Source organism: Phalacrocorax aristotelis, chromosome 1 (assembly GCF_949628215.1).
Source record: "Phalacrocorax aristotelis chromosome 1, bGulAri2.1, whole genome shotgun sequence".
In the NCBI taxonomy this organism is placed as follows: Eukaryota; Metazoa; Chordata; class Aves; order Suliformes; family Phalacrocoracidae; genus Phalacrocorax; species Phalacrocorax aristotelis.
Window position 1 is genome coordinate 99,935,000 of NC_134276.1, and position 7,572 is coordinate 99,942,571.

Consider the following 7,572-nt stretch of genomic DNA (forward strand, 5'->3'; position numbering starts at 1 on the left):
AAATGGCTTCAGTGCAATCTATTTCTAAGGGCTGCAAGCTCAAGCAGAAAAGAATACTTCCAAATAGATGTTATGGATAAAGCAGCCCATTTAATAGCACCATACCCACTAACAATTCGGGGAGTTTGAATTTCTAGCAAGAAACATTTGCTTTGATTTGCCATTGCCATTTTTGAAACAGGGTGTTTTAGTGTGGCATAAAAACCAAGAGACGAATCAATCACTATGGACTGCTGGGAGCTCCCTTTCTCCTCCCCCTCTGCTCCACGGCTAGAGATGGATAGATGTAGTGAAGGAGACATACAGAATGCTGTTTGTTGGTTCTTCTTTGTGGGAGAAATACAAGGAAGAGGAGAGGTTCAGATCCACTCCTGGATTTGCTGCAGAGAGGACTGCTCCAAAGAGCATGGGCGCTGGGGGTGGGGGGTGGGGTGTTGCTTTTGTGGTTTTTTTTTTAAGGCAGAAAACCAAACCTGGGTAGCCTGAGTTTCCTGCAAGGAGGAAGCAGCCTCCCTCTGCATTCAAGACCTTCTCTTTTGTGCTGAGTTCCTCAAAAAACCTTTTCTTTAGTTTTGGGGAACTGCTAATTCTGTCTTTGTCACAGTCTGACCTACAAAGAGCAAGAGACACCAGACACACAAAAGCTTCTGCAAAAAAATTTCCCACCCTCCACCTGCGCATGGGACATTTTCCCATGGAAAATGGGAAATGAATGGAAGGCTGGGGCTCGGTGCCTCTGCCCGCACAGCTCCTGCACATCGCATCGCTCACCGGCTGCCCTCAGGGCAGTCCCAGCCGAGGAGTGTACTGAAACAGGAATGCGCTAATGATTCATATCAAAACCTGTCTCCGCTTCTTTCAGCTATGCCAGTGAAAGGTCCCAGCCTGCTATGTGAGTTTTAGCAGTTTGCTTCTCTGCAGCTCTTAGCCTGCCCAGCTGTCATTAAAGCCAGGGAGACTTGAGGGCGCTTGGTCTCTGGCAGCACTGTGCACTGAAAAGCACACATTGCTCTTGGAAATTACAGATGCTAATGTCTGGTAGGGGCAGAAGAGAAAGAAAATTAAACTCTGAAATATGTAGCCTTTGTGCTGAGTTAAACAAACAAACAAACAAACACAACAAGCAAAATCTACTTCTCTGTACCTCTGATGCAGGATTGTGCTTTCTGTGTAAGCCCACCCCTACACCAGCAAGGCATTTAAGCAGATTAATGTAAACATATGTCTATATTTCATTAGCAGTAAATTTAAGTCAACATATGTCGACACGAAGTCAGGCCTCAAAGAGTGAGTCAGGGCCTAAATCAGCGTTGTAACGAAACTAAAATAATCTAAACCTTCTCTAAAGGCACACAGCTTTAACCTGTCGCATCACATGAAAATTATGTACTTAATCTTCCTGTTTCCTTAGTCATCAAGAGAAGCTAGATCAAATTAAAAAAAAAAAAAGAGAGCATGGATGTTGCTTAGCTGGCTGAGGAGGAGGTGGGGCTCATGGCACAAGATATTTGGGTTCATCCAAGGGGGATTTCTGCCTTCCAAACTGGAGTCACCCACTTCCTCAGCTCTTCCAGCACCCCCAGCCATGTCACTCTTTTCTCCTTCAAGCAGAAAACTGGCAGCTTGAAACACTGATTGCGTTGGTGGCTCTATATTGTCACCTCCCCTGACAAGTAACGTTGGTTGGATGTGGCCTTGCTAAGTGACAGTTAATATTTCCACATACGAGCTTGTTCAAGCATAAGGCAGGCAAAGATAAGGTCAGACTTCAAACACCCTTCAAAAGATGCCACTGTTTGGTTTGTGCTTAGGTTTGCTGCATTTTGTTTTGTAGCACTATGGAAAATGTGAATAGCAGCTCTGTCCTTGGGTTTTTCTGAATGCATGTGCTGATAAGACAGCTGTGGGGGAAGGCAGAGAAGCACCTGCAGCTGAGGAGTGTAAGTGATTTACAGGCTGAATACTTGGCGTAGGTATGGGATGTTTTAAGGGCTTTATTGACTGACTGTATTGGAAGTTTCATTGCTGTTCACTTTAATGCAAAACTAAATTCAATTTTCATATAGAAGTTTTCAAGATTTTTCTACAGTGAATCTACACAGATTTACTTTGGTCAGGAGGTAGACTTTTGTTGAAATAACAGCAGCATCCCTTCAATGGGCACAGTTTACGCTATAAAGGCATTAATAGCAGTGCAGATTAAGCTAATGTAAGGAAAATCGTTACCAATAAAATCTATCCGTATAGTAGCAGTATGGTTTCTACCCTCAGATTTACAGTTTTACAATTTTACTGATTCAAAACCATACCTTTGGCAGACAGCGCAAGCTCTATTGGTAAACTAGGCGCGCCAGGTACCTCACTATGCATGAAGCTTTATCTATGTAATAGCACCTCTGCTATGGGGAAGGTGGGAATAGTGCTTACTTAACTATATCAAAACATGCAAAGTTCTACAACAACTTGTGCAAACAAGGCTTAAATACCTCTCAGCCTCAGCAGGTAACAAAATAAGCGGGCAGCCAGCGTTCTGTACTATTCCCCACAGCTGACTCCTGTCACAGTCAACGTTCCTGGGGCTGCGTCTCACCCTACTTTAATCCCTCAGAACACGGAAGGGTTTCTCCTGCTGAGCTGCACCTACCCTTTCCTCCTTACCTTATCTTACCGTACCTTATCTTACCTTACCTTACCTTATCATACCTTATCATACCTTACCTTACCCACTTCTCTGTTGTGCTTAAATGAATCAGCAGATGGGGTTTTAGGCTGAGTGTAGGTAAACTTATTAACTTTTTTTTTTTCATCTGGATATGCTTGTCTAACCACTGCCTAAAGAGCAAAGGAAGCTGAATTTGCTTGTCTTCATATCCCATTTCTACTCACTTCCACAGCACGCTGATGGGTTCAGCTGCTCCTGCGTGCAGTCATGTGTGGTGGCACATGCAGAGGGTTGGGACAGGGATGGGGTCAGGGAGGGAGGAGACTGTTTCCTGCCTTGGCAGGGTTGGATTCAGCGTTACAGCAGCAACGGCGCTACCAGTCTACAGCACACCACTGAAAACAAAGAAGTCTTAAGTGCATTTTAAAGGAAGTTAAAGGAAAACAAAGCTCCCATTCAAAAAACACATGCACACTGTTAATATGACCGTGTTATACTCATTTAGTTGCTTTGCATTCTTCTTCACAGCAGATTGCACTCGGCTGGTAAACCTCAGTTGTAGCGCACTACATCCCAACAAGAAGTCACGTATGAAAACGCTGGAGACAATTCATGCAAGAAAACGCTGACAAATTGTTTCCCATAAGAATTTCATATAGAGGGAAAAATTTTAAGCTGCCCATAGCCATCCGCACCCTAACTTTGCATACATGAACAAAGCTAATCTGGAAAAGGACATTAAAAAGTTCAGTTAATGGAACGGCTTAAATATACTGATCGATCGGGCTTTAAATGCTTCTTTAATTGACCTTCACAAAGGATATAGTGTTCTTAATATTAGTTTTGTTCATGCATGCCTAATACCAGCTTCTATCCTTTATTTGTAAGAAAGCATGCCAGTAATACATGAATAAAATTTTATTCAGAGGTACAAAGTAAAGTATTCTGATTTTCTTTAATGTACATTGCTAATGATTTTTTGCTAGCTAAGTCAAACACTTAAAGTCTAATTGTTTCTGTGTGGGACTGCAAATAGTCCTTGCAAACTGTGAAGAACTTCAGTGAGTTCAGGAGTGTCTCCACCTCCTGCTGAAACTGTGAATTTATTCCTTAACCAATTACAGCAGCACTAACTCAGTGCAAGACCTGAGACGTATGGACTGCAGTTTTTAATTTCATCCTGTATAAAAGCTCCAATCTACCCTGAGCCTTTTGTCACCCTTTATTATTTCCGGTGCTAGTTACTAGTGGACCCTGGAGCAATCCATCTGCTGAGAAGAGCCAAAGTTGCACCTTACAGCACAGCCCCCTGAGGATGGGAGCAGAAACATGCCCATTGCAACAGGCTCTTTGTTTGCTTCTTCCTCAGATAGTTGACACTGTGAGCTGTGTGGATGCTGGCTGCGCCCAGTGCAGGGCAGAGCTGGTATGAACCCACAGCCCCACTCACAGCTGGCATCTGCGAGAAGCAACGCAGCCATGCTCAGGTTAGGGGCACCCCTCCACAGCATGTGTTTCATGGCGGGAGCTCAGACACACAGCCAGCAGGGCCGAGAGGCTGCCAGCTCCGGCTGTCATCCATCCTCTGGTCAGCACGTGCCAGCGGGCACCACCCTGCGGCTCTCGCCTGTGCTCCGTGGGGTTTGGTTGAACGACAGACTGTCTTTCAGAAAGGAACCCCAGCTTGGCTTAGGGCCTCTGAGCAACACAAAAATCTTTTGCTTCCACTGATAAGCTACCGAATAGCTAACCATCCAAATCATAGGGGTGTTTTGCTTTATTTCTTGCTCTGCTTTTGTTGGCTGGGGTTTGCATCATACCTGGGTTGGGGGGGTTGCCTTGTCCCTCTGTCAGCAGACACAGACTGCCATCAAGATGCCTTTTGAGTTTCTTCTGCGTAAGCTGCCCGAAAATTTCCCTGCAGTCATCTCTAAATTGTGAGCAGATGAAGACAAGGACCTCACGTGTCTATATCAGTGCAGCGCATGAGGCTGCCTGATGCTGAGCATGGTGTGGAGGCTTTGGGCACTGGAGGTTTCCTTGCCACTGCTCGTTAGCCATAACCTCCATTAACACAGTGCTGCATTTCTCTTTTGGACTTTTCCCAACTCGTCCAGGCTTCTTCCTGAAGATGCTGAAGCACCCTCACCACTACAAGTGTGAGGTGAACCCTGGCTCCATGTGGTTTTCGGAGGATGGACCCAGCCCTGCCTGCCACAGCACCATGGGTTTTGGCCGCCAGTCGTCCGCATCCCCACCGGCCTCACGGCTGGCCAGGGCTCAAAAGTTTGGCCTACAAAGGTGACCTACATAGAGCAGCCAGCTCAATCCTCAGTCCCCACTCGTGCTAGGCTGAGAAATCTGAGATGATTACATCCCCCATTTGCTGGGCTGTTTTCCAGGGTCTGTGTTCAGTTAACTCTTCCCATCACTTCCACATCCCTCCTCAAGCACAAGACCAGTGTCCAACAGAGTACCCTGGACAAAAGCATACCATTTGAGCTCTGAAGTGCCACCGGACCCTCTACAACCCTCTTGGTACGGCATTGGGCGGTTGGGCTTCAAGTTGTTAAGGCTTTAACTAAGACACATGGCTTGTTTAAATAAATAGTGCAGGTTATGAAACACTGGAGCCATCAGAAAGCCTCCTCCTCACTGCCTCTGGCATTTTGGATCTCTCCTGGAAGGAGCCTTCAGCACATTTCTGTGGGGAGGAGTCCAGAGCAGCAGGGGCTGGACACAACCAGGGGTCACCACATCTGCCCTGGAAACGAGTGACCCCCTGAGGTCCCCAGAAATGTCTTCTCTCACAGCAGGTGCCGAGCACTGCCTTACAACGATGATGATAATCAAATCACATGCTTCAGGGCTTTGGCCTGCAGGAATAAGGAAAGCAGGGGTTTTGCCCCCGCCCATTGCACAATTAACTCCAGTTAATTTCCAAATACGCAGAGTCTTTTCATTTCTTTGTGTCTCTGTGCCTTGTCCCCCATTTTGAAGGAAAAAAAAAAAAAAGAAAAAACACTCACAATTGGGTGCAAGACCCTGGGACACAACAGCCGCGAGGCCATAAAGCGTGTGCCCTGCTCGTATGCCCTAATTTCCCTTCAGGAAGTGGTTTCTGTCCCCAGCCTGACAGCCTGCCCTGGGCGAAGGAAACAGATGGGGCAGATACAAGGAGTTTCCTTTCATCCTGCACCAGGGGTTATGGCTCAGCCACCTGACCTTCTGCGTGCCCGCCGCCTGTCTTCTGGCCCCGACCTCAGTGGTGTCATCCTAAGCAGCTCGTTATTCCCCCCCTTGCAGGAAAAACTGAATGACAGCTTGCAGGGCACATCCACTCTGCAGGAAAATGCAGAGCCCCACAGAAAAGCACTTCTTCCTGCATGGCACCATGTTATCTTCTACCTGTCAGTAGTGAGGCAGTCATGAAAGCCCAGGAGATGGCCAGGAGTCACCATGGAGCTGTGAAGGTCAGGGGGATGGAGCCCAGCCATTGGGATGCTGGTTGTACACTCAGCGTGGGGCAGCCAGTGCCTGCGACCCATCACTGGATGGAGAGCATCCGCAGTTTCCCTGCGGGGACGTGCTATGGACAAGGCAAGCCAGGGAAGAGCTCATTTCTCCTTGCCTCCTGAAGGAATGGTGCCACCCAGACAAGGATGCAATCCCCAGGAAATAATGATTGAAAAACAGGTTTAATATAACTCCCACTCCTTCCCTGCAAACCTTATCCGCCTGCAAACATTTCTCAGCACTGACTGATCTGAGTGCCATTATCTTATATGATATGAGATATAAGATATGAGTACATATCTTGAGATAAAGGTTTTGATGGAGCTTGATTGCAGTGCCAGAAAGCTGTCCACTCAGTTATGGAACCCTCTGAGCTGCTGAGTTTAAGGTGGGGATTTTTTATTATCAGCATGTTCCTGTTCTGGGCTGATGAGAGAGCAAAGGCCAAGGGGAAGGTATCCAAACAGCATATTTTTGATCTGGCTCAAAAGAAAGGCTGTCAGCAAGAAAGTTTCAGGTCACTTGGGTTAAAACCAAGTACACTAAAGCTTCCAAATTTAAAAAAAACCCAAAGCACTCTTTTCTCCTCTTTTTGTGTCTTCTCTGCATTTTGAAGAAAAAACAGTATCTCTCAGAGGGAAAATAGTTCCCGAAACACTTCCAGCACATTTCTAGAAAGTTTGTAGGATGCTTTTCCCCAAAGCATCAGCAAAGGAGAGGTCCAGAGGCACTAACCCAAATTTGCCAGGGAGCGCTCAGCCCAGGCGCCACCTCTGCATGGCCAGTGAGGACCGGGGCACGGGCTGGCGCGGCATGGCAGTGCGTGCCCGCAGCAGGGCTGCACCCCACCGTGGCAGGACCCGGGCAGGCAAGCGCACCGTCGGGAGCAATGGGAGGTCTGGCTTGCAAACACAGCCCTCGGCGACAGCCTTGGAGGTGAGATGAGCCTGTCTCATGGGCAATTGCCCACCCTGCCCTGCCCGTGTCCTGCCCGTGTCCTGTGTAGGGCCAGCAAAGGCGTATAATGTTGTTAGACCAGTTTAAAGTTCACTGATACGTCAGGTGCGTTGTTAAACACCTGTCCCGGTCGATAAAGTGCACCTTAGCACACGGCTTTGACTCAAGCCTGGGGTTGTAACTGCCATTATGATGGACAGCCTGATTTCAGCAGCCTACGTGAGACTGCACCTGCAGCAGAATTGCACAAATGCAACAGAATTGAAAATCCAGCCCAGCTTGATTTTCAGCTGTTCTTCAGCTGGTATTGAAGGCAACAGAGCTGAATTGAACAAAGCTCAATCGTGATACAAGTGTATCACGGTTGATAGAGGCTGTGGCGCTAGCCTGTACCCATGATTTTTAAAGAAGCTATTGGGGCACTACAACGCCAGCAG